We start from the raw sequence: 21,546 nt of genomic DNA, 5'->3' as shown, positions 1-21,546 counted from the left end.
TTTAAATGCATGTATTAGAAAGAAGAAAGGTGTAAAATAAATGATCTAAATGTCCACTTTAAGAAGCTAGGAAAAGAAGAACAAATTAAAACTAAAGTAAGTAGAAGGAAGAAAATGATCAAAAAGAACAGAAATCGATGAAATAGAAAGCAGTTAATCAACAGATAATCAAGGAAACCAAAAGTAAGCTCCTTGAAAAGATGAATAAACCTCTAGCTAGTCTAATCAAGAAAAATAAAGAAGGAAGAAAACACGCTAGTAAGTATAATATCAGAATTGAAAGGGGGAGGCATCATTACATATTCTATAGAAATTACAAACATATAGGGGTGCCTGGGTGGCTCAGGCAGTTGAGCGTCTAACTCTTGATTTTGACTCAGGTCATGATCCAACGTTTGTGGGATCGAGCCCCACGTCGGGGTCCACTAAGCATGGAGCCCACTTAAGATTCTCTCTCTTCCTCTGCCCTTCTTCCTCACTCATGCACTCTTTCAAAAAAAAAAAAAAAAACAAACATATAGAAGAAATATTCCAAACCTCTAGAAATAAGTTTGACAACTTTGATGAAACAGATAAATTACTTGGAAGACAAACATTACTGAAATTGACTCAGGAAGAAATATAAAATTAGAATAGTACTGTATCTTTTAAAGAAGTGATATTTTAGTTAAAATCCTTTCCATGCAAACAAAGCAAACCAAAACCCCAAACCAAAATAACTCTACGCCCATACATGTTTTAACTGATGAATTCTATCGAACATTTAAAAGAGGAATAATTCAGAAAATAGAGGAAGAAAGAACACTTCCTAACTCAATTTAGGACACCAACATTACATTAATACCAAATCAAGATAAAGACATTACAAGAAAACTATGAACAGATATCTTTCATGAATGTAGATGAAAAATTTTTAAAAATTAGCAAATCAAATCCAGCAGTGTATAAAAACAGGTTTATTGTTGGGGTTCAAGTTTGGTTTAATATTGGAAAATCCACTAGTATAAGTCATCACTTTATTTTTTTAATATATGAAATTTATTGTCAAATTGGTTTCCATACAACACCCAGTGCTCATCCCAAAAGATGCCCTCTTCAATACCCATCACCTACCCTACCCTCCCTCCCACCCCCCATCAACCCTCAGTTCTCAGTTTTTAAGAGTCTCCTATGCTTTGGCTCTCTTCCACTCTAAGTCATCACTTTAACAGGAAAAATGGGAAAAAAGCTATGTGATCCTCTCAATCCTTGCAGAGAAAGCATTGGACTAAATTCAACAGCCATTTGGACTAAATTCAACAGCCATTCAGAGAACGAACCTCTTGGGAAACTAGAAGCAGAAGGGAGCTTTCTCAACTTGACAAAAGACATCTACATATAACTTCTAACTAAAATCTTATTAAAGTCACAAGTTCCAATGCTTTCCCCCTAAGATAGGAAGCAAGCCAAGGATCCCCACTCCCCTCCTTATGCCTGTCAAACACTATAATGGAAGCCCCAGTCAGTGTAATAAACGATAAAAAGAAAGAAATGGCATACAGATTGGCAAAGTAGAAATGAAACCTCTTTATTTGACAAAACATGATCATGTGTAGAGAAAATGCTGAGAAACCTCCTGAATGCCACTAGAGTTTGTAATTGAATTTAACAAGATTGCAGGACACAAGGTAGATTTACAAAATCAGTTTTATGTGTATATACTAGCAGTGAAAAATTAGAAATTGGATTTTGAATTTATATGGAAATTTAAAGGACCTAGAAAAGTAAAAAAAATTAAAAAAAAAAAGAATTGACAAAGAAGAACTGTATTGGAAAGTTTTCACTACCTAATTTCAAGACTTCCTCTACATTTTAAAGCTTTCTCTTTAAAACTACAGTGATCAAGGCAGTGTTGGCCTAAAGTAGACATATATTCATGGAATAGAATAGAGAATCCAGAAATAGACCCACACACATATGTCGATTGATTTTTGATATTGATGCTAAGGTATTTAAATGGAGACAGAATAGTCTTTCAATATAACATGTTAGAACACCTGGATATCCAAATGTGAAAAAATTAACCTTAACCCATACCTCTTCATGTACAAAAATATCTTGAAAAGAATCATGGCTCTAAATTCAAAAGACTAAAACTAGAAAAAAAAAAATCACAGGAGAAAATATTTGTGAACTTGGGATATGCAAAGAGATCTTAGGACACAAAAAGCATGACCCATAGAAGAATGATTGACAAATGGGACTCTATCAAAATTTAAAACTTCTATTCTTCTAAAGACATCATTAAGAAAATGAAAAGGTAATCTTTAAACAGAACATATTCACAATACGTATACCTGACAAATGACTTGTGCTCAGAATATATAAAGGACTTTTACAACTCATTAATAATAAGACAACTCAGTTAAAAAATATATGCACAAGAAAATAATGAATGGCCAGTGCAGCACAGGAAAAGAGGTTCAACATCATTAGACCTCAGAAAACAGCAAATCAATACAATGAGATACCACTGTATATTCATCAGAATAGTTAAAATTTAAAAAGAGCAAGTGTTAGCTGGGGTGTCGACCAATTCCACTTTCATATATTTTGCCATAGGGAAAGTTAAATGATAAAACCATTTTTTTAAATGATAAGACCATTTTAGAAAATAGTTTGGCAGTGTTATAAAGGTAAGCATATTATTACCATAAAATGCAACAATTTTACTTGTAAATATTTACCCCAAAGAAATAAAAATGAGTTTACACACACACTTGTACATGAATTTTCATAGCAGCTTTATTAATGATAGCCTCAAGCTAGGACCAAATGTCCTTCACCTAGTGACGAGATAAACACATTGTGCTGTATCCATGCAACGGAATACTACTTGGCAATAAAAAGGGATAAAGTACTGATAGACATAACATGAATGAATCTCAGAAACATTTTGCTGAGTAATATAAGCCAGACACAAAAGAACACAAATTCCATGATTCAATTTACTGCCTTGGATTACTACATTAGAAATGTTAGAAAAGGCATATTTAATCTTTGGTGACAATAAGCAGACAAGTTATTGCCTGTAGCTGAGTTCAGTGTAATTGACCTGGATTGAGTATGAGAGAACTTTTTGGCATGATGAGTGTGTTCTGGATCCTAAGTGGTGGTGATTATATGGATATATATGTTTATAAAATACATTGAAATGTACACTAAGATATATTTTGTATATAAAATTTTGTATTTGTATTTGTATATAAACTATACTTCAGTAATGTTGTTTTAAAAAAACATTCCACAAATTTTGAAAGTTATTTAACTAGTGAAAGATTAACTTCTGTCTAACAGTAGAAGACTTCTGTGTAAGACTGAAACTGAGTCAGCCTGACAAATCCATTTAGGTAAATCAGTATACACAATATAAGCAGTAATACATGAATTGAATATCCTTAAACCAGAAAGGAAAGTAAATGAATTCTCAGTACACTTTCTAGCGTATGATTTGATGTATTGGGATGGGACCCTAGCATCCTTAGAATTCACTGATATACTTTTCTAAATTCTTAAATTGTATGTGTACAGCATGGTTTTAAGTGTATTGGTTGTTTCCCTTCGTGATCACATAGCTGACTAGGAGCTGCAGCCCTGCCCAGCATCATGAGAGTTCAGTATTATAGTTGTTCAATGTTATGACATACTATTAACCTGGGAAAAGTCAAAATTCAAAATTTGAAGTACGGTTTCTACTAGAATTATTTATTATGTTGTCAACTCTTCTATAATTATTTTTTGGTTTAGTCAGTCAAAGGTTTAAAGATGTAGATCAGTAATTTATTTTGTTAATTTTTCGTTATATCAGTTTTTATTTTTGAATGTGTGTCGATGTATTATTTGCTGTCAGCATCTCAATTAAGAGTTATACCTTGTGTCAGAATAATGAGTCTCTTCCTAATTTTTGCCATGTGCTTTGTGTTTTAGCCGACATGAATATTGCTACCTTAGTTTATATTTTCCTATATGTCTTTGTACTTATTTATATTTTTTCTTTATTTTCATGTGTTTTAGATATTTACTAAAAGTAGAGCATAGATTTCATTTTTTAACCTGGTGAGAACCTTTGTCTTTTAAGGATATTTTAACTCATTTATATTTATTGCTAAAATTAATCTAATTGGCTTTACTTCATTGATCTTGTTTAAAGCTTTCTGTTTTAAATTATTTTTTGTTTCCATTGTGTTTTGGACTTTTTGCTCTGTGGTTTAACATTTATCTTTGTTTAATTTGGTTTTGATTTTTTGAATTTGTGGGAATATTCACAGTTATTTACTAGTCAGCTTGTTTTCTAAGATGTCCCTGTCATTCCTATATCAAGTTACAAAGGGCATGGCACTTAGATTCTCATTAATATTTATTCAGTGACAGAAGCTGTCCTCTTTCTGCTTTGAGTCTCTGATAGGCTATTACCGTACCTTGAATGCTCCTAGTCATGTGGTGACCTCAAGTGGGTGTCAGCTCCATTCCCTTTCTATTAATAAGGGTGCTTGTATGTGGGGCTTTCCCATTTTTTTCCCAATATACTTGAGGACTATTTAGGGGAGTAGGATCTTAGATAATACTTAGATAACACTTACACTTGTCTTAGAAACAGTGTGGAAGGAAGAAGCCTGTAGCGGTTGGTAGGGGTAATATCTTTAAGAAAACAGTGATGTTGAAGCTATTTTTAGAGATGGAAGTCTTGTCTTTCTCATATTTTGTTTTTTAGCAGATAATTATGTGGCTGGACTACCAAGATGTAGGGAGTGAGGTGAAGCTGAGAACGGCCTCTCCAGGATTGTGGGTCATGGTGAAGTTCTTGGCAAGAGTCTCATCTTAGTGTGGTATGTGGAAAGCACATGGGCTGAGGAGGCAGGAAAGCCTTTTTCCAGCTTTGGTTCTCTGTTTTTTTGTGTGACCCTGGCAAACCACTCAACTTTCCTGGGCCTCAGGCTAGGTCTGTTAAATGAGGAAGATGACTCGCTGGGATCCTTTCTAACTTTAAAACTCCATGACTGACCAGGGCACCAAGGATAGCAAAGAAGTTTCTGTTTGACAGCATTTTTATTTTTAATTTCATTAAGCAAAGAAGTCATCTTAATTTCATCTTGCAAAGTCAAGAGGAATAAATCACTTATCTTACTACTTTGAGTAGGAGAGTTAGAAGAAGGGATCCTATGTGACTTGTGTATTTATGCTCTGACCTAATATTAGGTAAGTGACACATGTTGTGGTGGGGAGTCCCAATTATAACACCTGGAAGTAGTTTGGTAATAGAATGACTCAGAGGAATGTTAAATCACTATTTTTCCCTGAGAAAGATATTTATCTAGACTCCCAGAAAGTTATTACCTTTTACATTGCGATGTGTGCTTCGGATTGAGAATGCTGGGAGGTAGGCCCACTGTGTGATAATACTCAGACATCAGGCTAAAGATCACACTGAAGGTCTGTCATTGCTGGGCTCCTGAGTGGTAAAAAGGCTGCTACTGCTGAATTTATGTTTCATGAGATCAGCAATAGGATGCTGCCCAAGCTGGCTTTTTGTCATAAGCTGAACTGGGCATGGTCATAAGCAGGGTGGGCAGATAGAATTTTGAAATAATGAACATGTCACAGCTGTGAAAGAGTGAGGAAACAGTGCTGACTGAATACAATCTATACCGCAGTCAAAGGGTGACTCTTTTTGAAGAAAGGCTTTGTTCTGGCTCAATTCTGGAGGATGAGCCACTGACAAAGGCTTCATCCAGAGCAGCATGGAAAAGATCATGCAGCAGACATTGGTTGCTTCTCTTCTCTGTGGTCATCACTGTGAGGGGTTTTATTTCCCTCTCTACCAAGAGCATCTAGGGAAAAAAAGAGAATTGTTTCATTTCAGAAATTTTGTTTTTTGTTCTAGTAAATAAAGACATGTCATGAATAAATTCAAGTAAAATTCAAAATAAACTAGAAGCTTGGATAAAAAATGCAGGTGATAGGCTTTTATAAAGTGCCATTGAATGGTAGACCCACCTAGGGATGCAGAGATCAACATTCAGTAGCCTCTGTCCTTAAGAACTAAACTTGAGTAGGTAGACAGATAAATGGCTAATACTTTTTTTTTCTTGGTAGAGGAAGACCTTTATTACTGATAGTAACAACCTGAATTCTAGACTCTTCTGTGGGACACTGGATTCCTCTTCAGCTTGTACATAGAGGGGTACTGTATGTCTTTATCGTGTAAAAGGTTATATACCTTCTGTTTGGTGATTTGAATAAAGAGTTGCAAAACACAGCTCTGCACGAGGAAGTTGATGTCATGGCCAAGGGCTTGTGAGGTTAAATTGCTAAGGGTATGTTTCATTTAAGTTTTTATAGAGCATTTGCTCTCCGAAAGGCTCTCTGCTAGATGTTGAGACTACAAGGCAAGATAGAATCCCTGTTCTCAAGACATTTATAGTCCAGAGGGAGATGAATAAATGGATAACTAGAGCACAGGGTACGCTGAAGCATTTGGAGGGAATAAATCATCAGAATGCACAGGAGAGAATGATGTAGGGAACTTTGAATGTGTTCTAATAGAACTAAACAGTCTCAAAGAACCTATTTCTTCAATGGTTGCAGTGATCTGTGCTTAAATTTGTTTTTTTCCAAGAGCTATACATTTCTGATGGTAAGGGTAATAATAACAGCCAAAAATTGTACAGTGTTTTACTCTGTGTCAGGCACCATGCTAGTATTTTATGTATAACAAGTTAAGTGATCCTTACAGTCGTCCTTTAAGGTAAGTATTTACATTAGTCTAGAAACTGAGGCATAGAGCATTCGAGTAACTTGACCAATGACAATTAGTATATAGTAGATCTAGGACTTTTTACCAAAGTTCGAAGTTCTACTGTGCAAAGTTAAGGTGTTAAAAATTAAGAGCATCAACTACTGGAGGAACCATCATATGTTTTTGTAGGTATAGCAGCTTAATATTAATGAGTCATAGCTGAGCATCCAGGAGAAGAATAAACATTGTTGATACATGTGCTTTTCATTTTCTACAAATAAAGCTGTATATTATTATAATTATTATTGGAATTACCCTGTACCAGCTACAAATTATAAGTAGAATATTTTATTTGAAATTAGAGGAAGATACCTTTTGATCAAATACTCTATCCCATTAATTTACAGGAAAGGGCTTTCTTGAGTTTTGAATATATCTAAAGAGATTGCACAGCCTCCCACAATCATGGAATCCCACAGCTCTTTGAGGTGGGGAGTTCCTATTCAGCCCAGTGTCTCCTGGACAAGGAAGAGGTTACTTTCTCTAACGCTCATCCGTTGAGATGTGGGTCTCTTTTTACAACCCTGGAGGCCTTTAATTTATAAACTGGATTCGTAAATTGAAGGAGCCCAGGCTGGTTGGGTCTGTGGCACATGTGGCTTACCTCCATGCCTGAACCACAGGAGGCCTGCTATTTGCTGCACTGAGGGAGTTAATAAGAGCTCTTGTGACCTGGTTTGCCCACAGTTTATAGGCTCAAATCTAGATGATCTGAAGGAAAAAAGAATGGGATGAAAAAGTCTAAGTTATGGTCATAAACTAGAGGGAAAGGTAGAATTTTGAAGCCAGCATCAGTATAGCACAGACAAGAATTAGAAGTTAGGAAGAGCCTTGGAGGAGAGATTTTTAATTAGAGCAACACTCAGGACATTTGAGATTGTTATGGTGATTTTAAATAGGCAGCCCTTTGGCTTTAAATAGAATCAAGGACTTGACTCTTTGTCTGTGGTTTATTAAATGTAAACACATAGCAAATTTAAGGGGAAAAGGTAGTCTTTTTATGTAGAAGTTCTGATTTATGGCTTCCTGGACTTTGAAAGACTCCTTGCCCCTTTATTAAATACATTGAGTTGTTCTAAAACTTAATAAAATATATTTTTCTTGCACAAGCAGGTATTTTTAATATAGCAATTAGGAATGTCACTAGGAAGATTATAGAAAGCAGTATGTAACAAAGTTTGAATGGTCTTACTAAAGAAAATGAGATTTTAGACATCATTTGAATACATTAACTAAAAATAAAAGTAAACTTTTCATGTACTACTGAAATCAACCATGGGATTGAAGAAACTTACGAAGATATTTTGTGTAAATGTATTTTCTATTTTGCTTTTCAAAAACTGAATTTTATTTACAGATGGAATACATACCCTTGTTTAAAAAGTTCCCTTTGACCACCACCCTCCAATCCTCCCAGAGGTCATCATTTTGCCATTTATTCTTCCAAACTGTTTTTTTAATATTTATATGCATATATTTATATGCATTGAACAGCTGTTTATGTTTTGCATAAATATTTAAAAAATAATCCACAGAATGTATTGTTTGCATGTTCATTTGAAATATGGCCTTCCATTGTATGTTTTGTTTTTAAATCTTCAATAATGTTACTAATAGCAGCTGACATTTATTGACTTGTTACTATGCGCTGGATAAGATATTTAGCATTTTTCATATAATTTAGTTTAATAATCTTCAAATCTAAGTTATGGTCATAAACTAGAGGGAAACGTAGAATTTTGAAGCCAGCATCAGTATAGCACAGACAAGAATTAGAAGTTAGGAAGAGCCTTGGAGGAGAGATTTTTAATTAGAGCTTCAGAGGTAAGTCGAAATAGTTGGTTTTATATGAATAAATTTTCACCTTCATTATACCTCACATTTGCATTAAATTACTAATGCCAGTAGTTTATCATTCTTTTCTTTTTTTAATGTTCACTTATTTTTGAGAGAATGAATGGAGGAGATACAGAGAGAGAGGGGAATAGAGGATTCGAAGCGGGCTCTGCACTGACGGCAGAGAGCCCAATGTGGGGCTCGAACTCACAACTGTGAGACGGTGACCTGAGCCAAAGTTGGACGCTCAACCAACTGGTGCCCCAGTAGTTTATCATTCTTTAATAAGACTTCAAAAATACACATTTAGAATGATTTTTAAAAGTTGCTAAGAGTATAACTTGTAGTTCTGTGAGTTGTGTTATTCTTATTCAGTTAGCCAAGTCCTTGGAACAGCTGTCTCTGCCACAAGGCTGGGAATGTGAGGGTGACTCCTCACCTTTTAGGAATGAAGAGGTAGTGTGTGTCATATTTGACTCATTCTAAATGAAGAACAGACAACCCCAGACGTTTCCTCAGTAGTTAAGGATTTTAAAACCTATGCCTGTGACAGTGTCCTTATTTTGGGGAACAGTTACAGGATACAACACCCAGGTGGAAGGAGGTTTGTTTTTGAAAGTTGCTTTTCACTTTTGCCCTTCATCATTCTGGTATGAGGAAATCGAGGCTGCGGCAGTGGGAGCTCTGAGAATTTTTATGGGAACTGGTAAAGGAAGTGATATTGAGTGGCTTGAGAGGGGAAAAGGGTGGTGCTTATTATGTATACCCTGATTTTGGAATTTGGAGGAAGATCTTTTCAAAATTTCATGACAAAATAAAGAGTTTTTAATGAGTAGGATAGCTTTTTGGAAGAGTTTAAATCTCCGCTCTGCTGCTTAACTAGCTGGATGACCTCAAAAAAGCCACTTTATGCTGTTTCAATCATGTTAATAGTATCCACTTTATAAAGTTGTGGGGTTGAAATTACATAAAACATTTTATACATTGGGAAGTGCTGTACAAATGTGCAAATATTAGGTGATATTCTTACTGTTTTTATGATCATAACTCTTGTCAAGGCTTGTCTATGTTTTGCCTCTTGTGTTATTGCCTCTGTATTGAAGACTTAACCTGCTTGTTGCTTCTATCCTTTATTACTTGAAAGAGAGTACTCTATTAGGGCTCTGTGATTTTTCACGCAGAAAAAGAGACCTTCTTGCTGAGTTATTTAACAAATGTTGAAGGCCTAGTATGTATCAGTCAGCATTTCTTCAGGCCCAGCATAAGAACTGAAAAGATCATGGACAGTATCTCTCAGGAAAGGAGACACGCCGAAGGTCCCAATAATTATCATGTCATTGTCATTATACATTAGTGTTCACAGACATTTTTGATCTCTTTGTCTTCAAGATAAAAGTAAACACATGTAAGTTAACATCTGTCTACCTAAAAAGTATTTGTACTAAATTCTGTCGTAGCAGGGACATTGTTTGAAAAAAAAAAAAACATCGAATTATCTTGCTGTGGTGTCTTTTTGGTTATAATACTTAAATTATTTTGAGATTCCCAAATAACATTCAATGAGGATATGAGGTTTTTATGTTTATCAGAGCTAGACATGAGTAAACAATGGTTAAGCGCTACAAGTAAGCTCTCCTTTCCAGACGGGGAGATAGTTGCACTGAGGTTCCATTTAGTGTACTTCAGGGTCCTCAGTTAATGGGGAGGTGATCTTTACTTAAAAGCCCGCTCAGAAGTCTGGTTTCTTATTCAGAATTTGTTTATTATTTTTTGCTCCCTGTCATTCCCCAAATGTTTCAACCAACATAAATGTTATAGCAACTCCAAATCCATGGAAAGGACAAGCAGCTTTAGCTTGTTGCACAGGTGTGGGACTGCCTCTCTGTGAGCCAGAAGTTAGACATCAGATGTTTAAGGGAACTTGGAAGTCTGCAGTTTAAATCTCATTTGCCATCTGACTGATGTTGCCGTTTATTGTCCAAAACCACTACTGGTATAGGCTGTTTCTTGAAGAAGATGTATACTTTGGAGGAGGCACTTTGCTGGGGGGAAAAAATCCTCTGGTTTTATTGTTCCTCTTCTGGATAGTTCTAAAAAGCTATAACCCTTTTGACTTTTGTTGGTGGTTTGCTTTGTCATCTCCGTGTTTACTTCCATTTATTTCTTAACCTACTGTTTGTGGCAAACCATCTCTGTCCTGAAGTTATACCAATGAAAAAAGTTAAATCTTACTCCAAAGTGACCTATGAAATTCCATTCCATATTTTAATCTTAGCCCATTGGAAATATCACTTTTTTCTTTATTTAGTTTGCTGCCCCACCCCAGTACCTTACAGTCTGAGGACCATGGGTGGGTTTGTTTGTTTGTTTGTTTGTTTTTAATTAATCTCTTTTAAACTCACCTGTTTATAGAAACTGAGCATTTCCTCTTTTCTGAAAGGCAGTTGTGGTAAGAGCTGCTTATTTTCTTGAGATCCCAACCCAGAGGTCTCTAGAGGAGTTTAGGATCTGCATAGTCACATTTGCTTTTTCAAATTAGAAGCAAGAAATACTTTAATTTGCCTTGACTCTAAACTGTTTTTTTAAATAGAGTTCACAATTAATTGAATTCTCTGAGCTTCTGGTTTATAATACTGAAGAACTTTTACATAGAGTAGATAAAGGATGGAGTAGGAATTTCTGATTCAGTTGCGCATTATTTATTGTGGAAAGAATGTTTTCCCTACAGACCAACTAGGAACAAGATGTTTAAACATAAGCCAGGGTGGAGACTTATTTGTTTGGTCAGCTTCAGAGGAGCCACGTTTCCCTACTTACGATGCGTCTGCCAACTATTCTGTCCCCCCACTCCTGCCTGATTCTTCATGTTTCTTTGGAATTTTTAGTTAGGACTCTGTTGGATAAGGCAGTGATACAGTGCACACGTGGCATTTAGAAAGGCTAACGGCAGTTTTCTGGAACAGCATACTTTTATCATGTCATGAATTTTTGCTGGTGTGTGTGTGTGCACGCACGCGTGTTTATATAAAATGGCTTCTTTCCTTTTTCCCAGTCCCCCTCTGCTGTTGGTTTGTGTATTCACATAGCTGGCGGCTCCAGGACTCCATTTATCACAGGCAGTGGGAGGGGGTACAGAGATATGAAAGGGTTACTGTTCACATTTCCTGTGTAATTCCCTCTGATCTTACTGAGCTGTAGTTTCTTTCTTGATGTTAAACATTCCCAGGCTCCTATAACCTTCTAGCCTGCTTGCTCTGGCCAAGTTTGTCCCAGGTGATCATGTAGGCGAACCTCCTGTTTTTAAAGCTTAGAAATCTCTCCTTCCTTCGTGAGATGGGCTAAATGCTCATTCCTTTGCAATCCCAGAAGAAATCCCTGTGATTTAACGCAAGAACAGAGCATACCATATTAGTTTGAAAAATCAAATTCAGCAGCCAAGTTTGTTGTCAGATTAACTGTGTAGATTTTAAAATCTGATTCCTGATGTAGTATATTTCTAGTTAAATGAAAGCCCATGATCTATTAAAGGTTGCATTTTTCCTTCTAAAAACACACTTGAAAAATGGGTTCTGGTTCTAAAAGAGTAAATTTGACTGTTACCATGTTACTTTTAGCTTGCCCGATTGCTAGATCATTTTAAATTGTCTCCGATATAAAGATGCTTAGCTGAAACTGTACCATTTCTGTCTCAATTCAATTCAGAAGGTTGTAGGGAGGGGTGCTGGTACTTGTTATTTTCTACTTTTTCTCTGGTTTTAAAAGTATATAGCAGCTCATTTTTATTCCACAATTTTTAAAATATACATTTTTGTGGTTGGCAAAAGTTTTTCTATTTTTGCCTTTTCTCTTTAGAAGAAAATGCCATGCTCCTGTGAAGCATAAGAATATGTCAGCAGCTGCTAAGAAATTGATAGGGGCAGGGTGTACCTGGGCCAGCACTGCCCTCATTGTAGGTAAGGAACATTTCTTTAGACACAGCTTTGGGTAAGTTTGCTTGTATTGCTTATAGCATATCTCTCTTCTTCATTCAACAGCCTGGGAATCTTGGGGCTTGGAGACAGACAGAAATGAAACAGTGTCTCTTTGAAGGAGTTTCTGGGATAATTAAAGCTTGCTGTTGTTTAGGTCAAAGTAAACTATTTGCGTTGCTTAAAACAGTGAGATAAAGTATTTTTTAAGCACCTTAACTATGTGTGATATGGTTTGACATGGAGATAGGTAGATGAAATTTTAGATTGATTCTGTTTGGATCTGCCTTAAAGAGCCAACACAAATGTTTGATAGGTTTCACTCACCTTTCGTTCCCCAGTGTCTGAAACAGAGCTCACCATGCAGTAGGCTTGCAGTAATGGTTTGTTGAATGAGAGAAATAGATTGCCAAATTACTTTTGTATATTCTTAAATGTTTTGTATGTGCATGATCACATACATGTCTAATAATGTTTCATTTACCCTTTCTATTAGTCTCTAATGATAGAGCCTGTTCGGAGTCCTTTGTTATTAAGCAGTTAATTCCCTCAAAGCATTTTGTGCCCAAGGCCATAAAAAGTGTACATCTTCTCGTCTAGCCATGACATTCCTATGTCATAGAAAAAAATGAGATTTAGTCATAAGTTACTTAAATTATAGGTAGTTTATGAACATTTCCTAAAACCAGTAAGCCCATTCACTATTCTCATAATGGAAAACCGCTTATATTTTCTCCTAAAGAATATCTATTCCTAAGACCATCACAAAGCACTGAACAGTAATATTAATCATCAAGAGATACTGATAGAATGTTAATAGAAACAGCATCGTGGCTGTATTGTGGGTTCTCTAAAGATGTGCACAGCCTTGGTCCTCCTACCTAAAGTCTTTCAGACTTTTCAATGAATAGAACACATACAGTAGTCAAGTTAAACAGCAATTTAAGGTACATTAAATGTAGTTATGTGCTAAGTGAGAGTCTTGAACAAGAAGCATGCAGCTTAGTGGAAGGAGAAATCATTTTGACTTGAATTAGAGAGTGGTGAGAAGTTTCACTGAAGAAGCTTGTGTTGGATATTAGATAAATGATTGGATTTTAGATATAAAAGAAGTGAGGCTAGGGACGCCTGGGTGGCTCAGTCGGTTAAGTGACCGACTTTGGCACAGGTCATGATCTCATGGTTGGTGGGTTCGAGCCCTGTGTCAGGCTTAGTGCTCACAGCTCAGAGCCTGGAGCCTGCTTCAGATTCTGTGTCTCCCTTTCTCTCTGCCCCTTCCCCGCTCATGCTATCTCTCTCTCTGTCTCTCTCAAAAATAAATAAACATTAAAAAAAAAAAAAAAAAAAAGAAGTGAGGCTACTTTACATTTATAAATATCCATGATAGCTACCACACTTCTTGTCCCAACCACAGTGAAGAAACAACAACCAAAGAGCTTAAGTATTATGATGGAGACTTTTCTCCATTGACAGTTTATTAACTCATTTTTTTAGTGAAGTGAAATTTCAGAATAGCTTCCACTGAGGACATACAACTCTGTTAGTTACCATAAGGATCCCTGTCGGTAGGAAGTCCTCCCAAATTATAATTTCAGTGGTTAGACAGCATACATATTGGAAAGTTATCATTCATGATTATACTTTGGTAATAAAGGCTCCTTCCAGTCTCAATGGCAAGTTTAACAGAGTTCATTGCTGAATTATATCATGATTTGAAGTCTAACATATAAAGAGATAGATCCAAATTCACTGTTTTTTGTTGCACAGACATAGGTGGCTATAGTAACTCATAAAAATCTAACTTCACCACAATTTTTCATTAACCTCTTGAAGATTCTTCTATGATAATGCAGTTACTGTAGTAATATCACAAATGAATCCAATTTTTTGGTTTTGTAAAAGCAAATTAAAGTATGCATAGAATTTACATTGAGACCCTTTGATTAGATTTACTTGTTACTACTTACTATTAAAAGCAAACACTTTAGTGCATTTAATTTTACAGCCAAACTTCTATCTCTAGTTTTATTCTTTTATTGCATAAACAGTCAAAGGAAAAACAACACAACAAAGAAATGAAGCCAGTTTCTCTAACATAGTAAAGATAGAATCTTAAGACAGTCTGCTGACTTTACTTTTTAGTCTTTTGGCCATTAGCATATTTATGTGGTTCTGTGCATATTTCTGCATATCTCGTTTGTTGCTGCCAGTGTGATAAAGAAGGGAATGATGAAGGGAAACTATAGCCAGTGCTTATTTCCTACACTATATTTTTGCCTCAATCTAGTGTCTTTCAAGATATCACTAGGTGATCCGTGATTAAAGAGTTTGGTGGTTAGCTAATGTTGTGAAAGGTGGGAGCATCTCAGTGCATATTGATATTTTATTTAACCCACTGTTTCCCAGATGTATTTGACTTTGGAAATGCCCACTGCTTGCCTGACCGCTTGCTTGTCTTTCTTTCCTCCCTCCTCCTTTCCTTTTAGCTTCCTTCATTTCTTTTCTTTTCTTTTTTAAGGATACTTATTAAAAATCTCCTATAGGACAAGTTTCAGGATCATTACTATAAAGTTTATACACACACTGTTTAGGTCTGTTGCTTATGTCCATTTTTTCTCTTTATCTCCACCTTTTCTAAAGCATAGGATGGGAGATAGAAGGAAGAAGAATAATTTTCAAGTCTTGCTAGCTGTACTGATGTCATGTGTAGTGGGGAAGAGGCTGACACTCTTTTTGAAAACAAGATTTGAGATTTGTGTGAGGATTTCAAGAGTTCTTACTGTCTGCATCTTAGGTAGCTCTGAGCAAACAGAATTTGCCCAAGCACAATAGAAGTCTCTGGGGAGAGGAGTAGGGTGGATTCAAGGTAAAATGGGGCTTTCACTTTTTACTATAAGTATTTATGTTTTGTTTGAATTTTGCCATTAATGTAAATTTCTTTTGTAATCTTAAAAACAAAGACTGAATTAAAAGATCTTACTAGTTGAGAAGAACTCTATAAAAGGATTGCTTATTGCAAGCTTTTGTAAGGACTAGCCTCTTTGGTGTTTTCAAGCTCACTTTGTTTAAAAACATACCAGAAATTGTAAGCCATTTTTTTTCAGAAACAAGATTATATGAAGTAAGGTAAATTTGATAGATAAAATTAATATACCTTGTCCTTGCCACCACTGTATCTTGTACATATTTCAATTGTTGCTGTAACTCACTGTGCCATTATTCTCTACTTACGTGTTAAGTGAGGGACTGTGCTTAATTGTTTCAGCGCCTAACTATGCACCATGCCTAGTATTTAGTAAGCATTTGATAAATGTTTGTTGATACGGGTGTGTGTTGGGAAAGACTTAATTTCACAGTTATTTCTGGGAGAATGCATTAGTGATTGTCACTTTCAAGTCTTAAGAGGACTATATTCCTTTGAAAACATTTTTAAAGTTTATTCTAGTTTTGTATTTATATCTGTCCTCTGTCAGAAAGAATTTAAGATAGTATTTATTCATTAGGACACATAATATAAAATAAAGTTTTAAATAAATAAATAAAATAACAAAGTTGGAGGGCTTTGTTACTGCCCATGTGGAAAATTCAATATCAAGTGACAATGACCAAGACAGTATGTCGTTGGCATAATGATAAACATGCAGGTTAATAAAGTGGAATTGAGAGATACTTATATTTTTGGTCCATCAATTGTTTTTTTACAAAGGTGCTATTCTGCATTCATTTGCAATTGTTTATAATAGCTTTATTCATAATAGAAATGAGAAACAATCCAAATGTCCATCAACTAGTAAATGGATAAACAAAACACGGTACGTCCATACATTAGGATACTCTTCGGCAATTAAAAAAAATTGAAATGGTGATGTGTGCTATAATATGGATGAACCTCAAAAATACTATGCTAAGTGAAAGATCCAAATTCCACTCGTATGAAATGTCTGTAATAGAGCCGATCAGAGGAGTTTGGGGGGGTTGCGGCAGGGACTGACTTCACATAGACTTAAGGGGATATTGAGAAGTGAAGGAAGAAACGATTTGAAATTAGATTGTAGTGATGATCGCACACATCTGTAATTTGACTAAAACATCATTGAACTGTACACTTTCAACAGGTGAATTTCGTGATATGGCAATTGTACCTCAGTATTGTAAAAATAAGAAAGGTGATAAAATGGGACCAACGTATCTCATAAGATCCTCTATATTTCCTTGAGGTGGATCACAAATTTTGCTCTGAATTTTCTAAAGAGACCATTCTAAGATGAGATGTGTTTACTAGTGTTCACAAGATCAAAATTTGTCAGCATTTTAGGAGAAACTACTAATTGTAATTCAAAGAAAACTATATGCTTTCATTCATAGAGTAGCATATTCAACTCTGACCTCAACAACATCCTTGTAGTGAATAACTGAATACTCTCTTTTCTATAATTGTTTCTTAAACCTCCCTTCAGTGTAGTCTAGTGGCTTAACATCAAAGGCGCTTTACTAAGTACACTAATACTGGGTGAATAGGATGGAGAGCGATAAAAGGACAAAGCCAAGAATGCTGCTCTTTGGTGGTATGTCTTAATCCAGACATGCAGTTTTAGAATAATGAATGGGTGAACTAAATAGATATGTAGCAGCCCTGCAGAAGCTTTTTGTAAAAAAACGGAGTAACAGTTAAGTTTAGCATTTTACTCTCAGGCAAGTACCTGGAGTGTAATTATTCTCAGGTATAGGTTAGATATGGGGCCATTTACTTTAATAGCTGGATTGGGAGTATGATTGGCATCCTCTTAGGAATGTTGGGGAGCCTGAGGAGGAAAAGTATCAGATTAGACTGTCCAGCATGTATGAATAGAGGTAGTCTGAAGAAATATGTGCTGATGGGTTATGATTCTCCCTTAGAAGTAATTTTGGCTGTTCTCCAGTGCTTAGACCAAGGGATCATTCAGGCTCTGAAGACAGTATAACATGGCCATAGGTATTAAACTTGGAATAGTGTGGTTTTCATTATAAATTTTCAAAAGTGATACATGTGTGTTATAAAAACATTCTAGCAATTCAATTCAAATATCAAGTATAGAATATGTAGAATAAAAAATTGAAGTCTTTCTTTTCTCTATACCCTTCTTTTTAAAAAAAAATTTTTTTTAAGGTTTATTCATCTTTCAGAAAGAGAGAGACAGAGCATGAGGGGTTAAGGGGCAGAGAGAGAGGAAGACACAGAATCCAAAGCAAGCTCCAGGCTCTGAGCTGTCAGCACAGAACCTGATGTGGGGCTCGAACCCACGAACCATGAGATCATGACCTGAGCTGAAGTCGGACGCTTAACCGACTGAGCCACCCAGGTGCCCCTTCTCTATACCCTTCCTAAATAATATTCTTATTAATGTATATTTAAATTATTTCCAGTTTTAGCTTTTATAGTGCTGTGGTAAACATGCTGGCACAGGGCACTCCTCCATTTAAATAAATATTTGAATGCACACACACACACACACACACATACATACACACAATTGCGTGTACACACATGTATGTATATGTGTATATGTTCATATATATGTATATATTATCACTTTAGTAACAGCTATCAGCTGTTCTATACCTCATATTTCATTTTAATACACCAGTATTTTTTACTTTATACTTTAAAATAATTTCTTTATACTACTACAAGTGTTCAATTTTATATTTGTAATTCTGGTCTTGTTCCAGTCATGTGAAAGTATCTGAACAATCATTTGTTAAATTAACTAAAGGACAGCTTGAGCCTGAGTCTTTTGGCTTTATTATGTAAGTACAATAGTTTATTTAGTAAGAAGAAAATGTTAATTGCAGTAACTTAGTTGAAGTTTCTTATGTTTGGAAAACACTTTTTTTCATTATTTTTTATTTTAGTGTTTATTTAGAGAGAGAGAGAGAGAGTGTAGGCATGTGAGTGGGGGTAGGGCAGAGAGAGAGAGTCCTAAGCATGTTCTGTACTGTCAGTGCAGAGATACAGGGCTTGATCTCACAAACCCGTGGGATCATGACCTGAGTAGAAATCAAGCTTAACCGAGTTGGCCACCCAGGTGCCCTGAAAAGTGTTTGTTTTATAATATCCCTGAGAATGTTAGCCTTTTTATCTTTAAGAAATAATCTTACCTTATAATTAACTTTGCAAATTACTTCTGAATAATATCTTGATTTAGGCTTTTGCTTCCAGTAGGGTTGTAGAAGGTGGTGGCAGGACATTGTGACCTCTGTAACAACTTAAATAAATTGCAAAAATCATTGTTGCAATGATCTGTTATTACATAATAAATTGCCCCAACACTTAGTGGTTTAAAACAACAATTGTTTTATATAGCTATGATTCTGTGGATTGGCAATTAAGGCAGATCTCAGCTGGGTGATTTTTCTGTTCTTTGTTGCATTGAATGACATCACTGGATAGTATTTAGCTGGTGGATGAATTGCTTTGTAGGATCCAAGATATTTTTACAGATATATATGGTGCCTGGGCAGAGGTGGAATTCTGGACTTGCTTGACCTTTCTAGCATGGTAGTCTTAAAGTAGCCAGACTTCTAATATTTTGGCTGGGCGCTTGTACAGAGAATTTTCCAAGAGATAGGAAGTAGAAAGACCAGTATCTTAAGGCCTAAAACTGGACACTGGCACCACATCTCTTCTATATTCTGTTGATCAAAGCAATCCCAGTGTCCTCTCAGTTTCAGTGAGAGGGTTTATAGTCATCACCTCTCAATGGAAGAAGTATCAGAGAATTTGTGACCATTTTAAATTTATCACCATCTACCCTCTACCCACAAATTATTTACATTCCTTCTACTTTGAAAATATATTCAATCCTTTCCAAAAATGCAGAATTGTTACCCTACTGTGGCTGTAGCCTCAAGCTTAAGGTCCAGGATATTGTCATTTAAATCAGGTCCCAGATGTAGCTCCTTAGATGTAGTTCTTTGCAAGAGACAAGTTATTTACTCAACAAATAACGGAGACGCAGACATAGAGTAACTGTGGTAAGCATTCCATTCAAAAATGGGGAAACAGGAGGCATGTAACCTTCACTGGTCCATAGTAATTTTGAAATTCTGATGTTGACAGTTTCTTTAGTAGAGCCATTCTTAATCCTTGAAAATGATTATCCATGACTTCTGGCCTTACCTATAAATTCTGTCATTTTTATTTTTCTATAAGAAATGGTTCATGTTTATAATTGGTGGTCTTTTCTGCCTTGCTTCCTGTTTGTAGAAGCCTGAGAGTCTAAAAGTGTATTTTCATTTTGTATTCTCTCTCCTGCTTTCAATCCAATTTCACATAATTCCTTTAAAATCATTATGAGGCATTGATGTGTCAAATTATAATCCACACCTTTGGAAGCCACACCCACATTTGTTTTTAAGATAAGCTTTTTTTCTACTTGAGACTGAGAGTCCATGTGTTATAAAACAATACCCATAAAATTCTTAGAAGCTTATCTATTTGAAAGAGCCCAAAAGGCATACTTCCAAGATTCCTAGAGGCCTTTTATCTAGAAAAGATAGTCTAAGAAGCACATTCTTAAGAGTTTTAGAACTGAATTAGATACAACTTTAAATTATTTTCCACTTCTACTACAGTATTTTTAGAGTCATACTGTAATTGTTATCCTGAAACCATGCTTTACTGGTAGCAAACCCTAGACTTGATATTTACTCTGAAGCTATTTCTTTTCAGTCTGGAGAGAATGGGGATGATTATTCTTTTGAAAGGGCAAGACCTGGCTCCTTTATCTTTCCTCTAAATTCTGCTTGAAAATGAAACAATTCTTTTGTTAGCTCATCTTTGTCTATGTATACGTTAGTACACACAGCTAAAAGAAACTAATACTTTGAATCTTCTGCCTAGAAATCTCCTTACCCAAATCTACCACTTTATTGGGTATATTTTCTCTTTTCTATGTTATGCAAGTAAGTGTTGCATACCACTGTGTAAGAGGGGTTGTAATTTCCTTCTGTTAACGTGTTCACTAATGTACTTCAAGCTTTTATTAACAGTCTTCTTGAGGCTCTTCCAGCTTTTGCTTCCCACCTGGTCCCAAAACCAATGCCACATGTTTTAAGATTTTTATTATGGGACCCCACTTCCCTGTACCAGAATCTGTTATGGTTCTCTGTTTCCATACCAAATTATCTAAAAATTTATAATCTTAAAACAATAACCATTTTGTTGTACCTCATGTTTGTGGGTAATGAACAGGGAAGGCTCAGCTGGTGGTTATTCTTCACTGTGTAGCATCAGCTGAGGTTAGTTGGTGGGCATTCAGCTGTAATGTGGGCTGGTTTGGAGGGTCCAAGACAGCTTTATGGTATTTTGACAAGGATCACTCAAAAGTTAGTTTTAGCTAGATCTTTGAACCAGAGTGCCTGCACTTGGATTCTCCAGTATGACAGTCTTACCCTAGTTAGACTATGATGACAATAGCACAAAAGACGGGAAGGAAGAAACAGATATATCCTGCTGTAAAATTCTTATACATGAAGTGGTATGGCATTATTATAAGTTAAATTGTGATATGTTAGGGGCACCTGGGTGGCTCAGTCGGTTGAGTGTCCAACTTCAGCTCAGGTTATGATTTCACAGTTCATGAGTTCGAGCTCTACATCGAGCTCTGTGATAATAGCTCAGAGCCTGCTTAGGATTCTGTGTCTCCTCCTCTCTCTCTACACCTTCCCCACTTGTGCGCTCACTCTCTCTCTCTCTCGCTCTCTCAAAAATAGATAAACATTTTTTAAAAATTGTGATATGTTAAAGGTCTATATTTTAAACACCAGAGCAACCATTATAATTCTAAAAGAAACAGGTATATCCAGTAAGCCAAGAGTGGAGATAAAATGAAATAGTAATGATAAATGAAATGAAATAGTAATTCC

General features: G+C 35.7%; 1 protein-coding gene across 6 annotated transcripts in view; it reads left to right on the top strand.

Annotated features, from left to right (window-relative positions):
• Positions 1–21,546, top strand: part of ZNF438 (zinc finger protein 438) — a 166,583-nt gene that overhangs the window by 44,711 nt on the left and 100,326 nt on the right. For 2 of the 6 annotated variants that reach the window (XR_006219713.1, XR_006219712.1), the window contains exon 3: positions 4,751–4,865. The exons of 3 other annotated variants lie outside the window; for them this stretch is intronic. The gene's annotated coding sequence lies outside the window, so the exon portion shown is untranslated. Of the gene's footprint in view, positions 1–4,750; positions 4,866–6,132; positions 6,221–21,546 lie in introns of all 6 variants that reach the window. One more of the 6 variants, XM_042991326.1, reaches the window with a different exon arrangement.

This window comes from Panthera tigris, chromosome B4, assembly GCF_018350195.1.
Source record: "Panthera tigris isolate Pti1 chromosome B4, P.tigris_Pti1_mat1.1, whole genome shotgun sequence".
Classification (NCBI taxonomy): Eukaryota; Metazoa; Chordata; class Mammalia; order Carnivora; family Felidae; genus Panthera; species Panthera tigris.
Note: the sequence above shows the minus strand (reverse complement) of the source record. Positions and strands in the feature narration are given on the sequence as shown.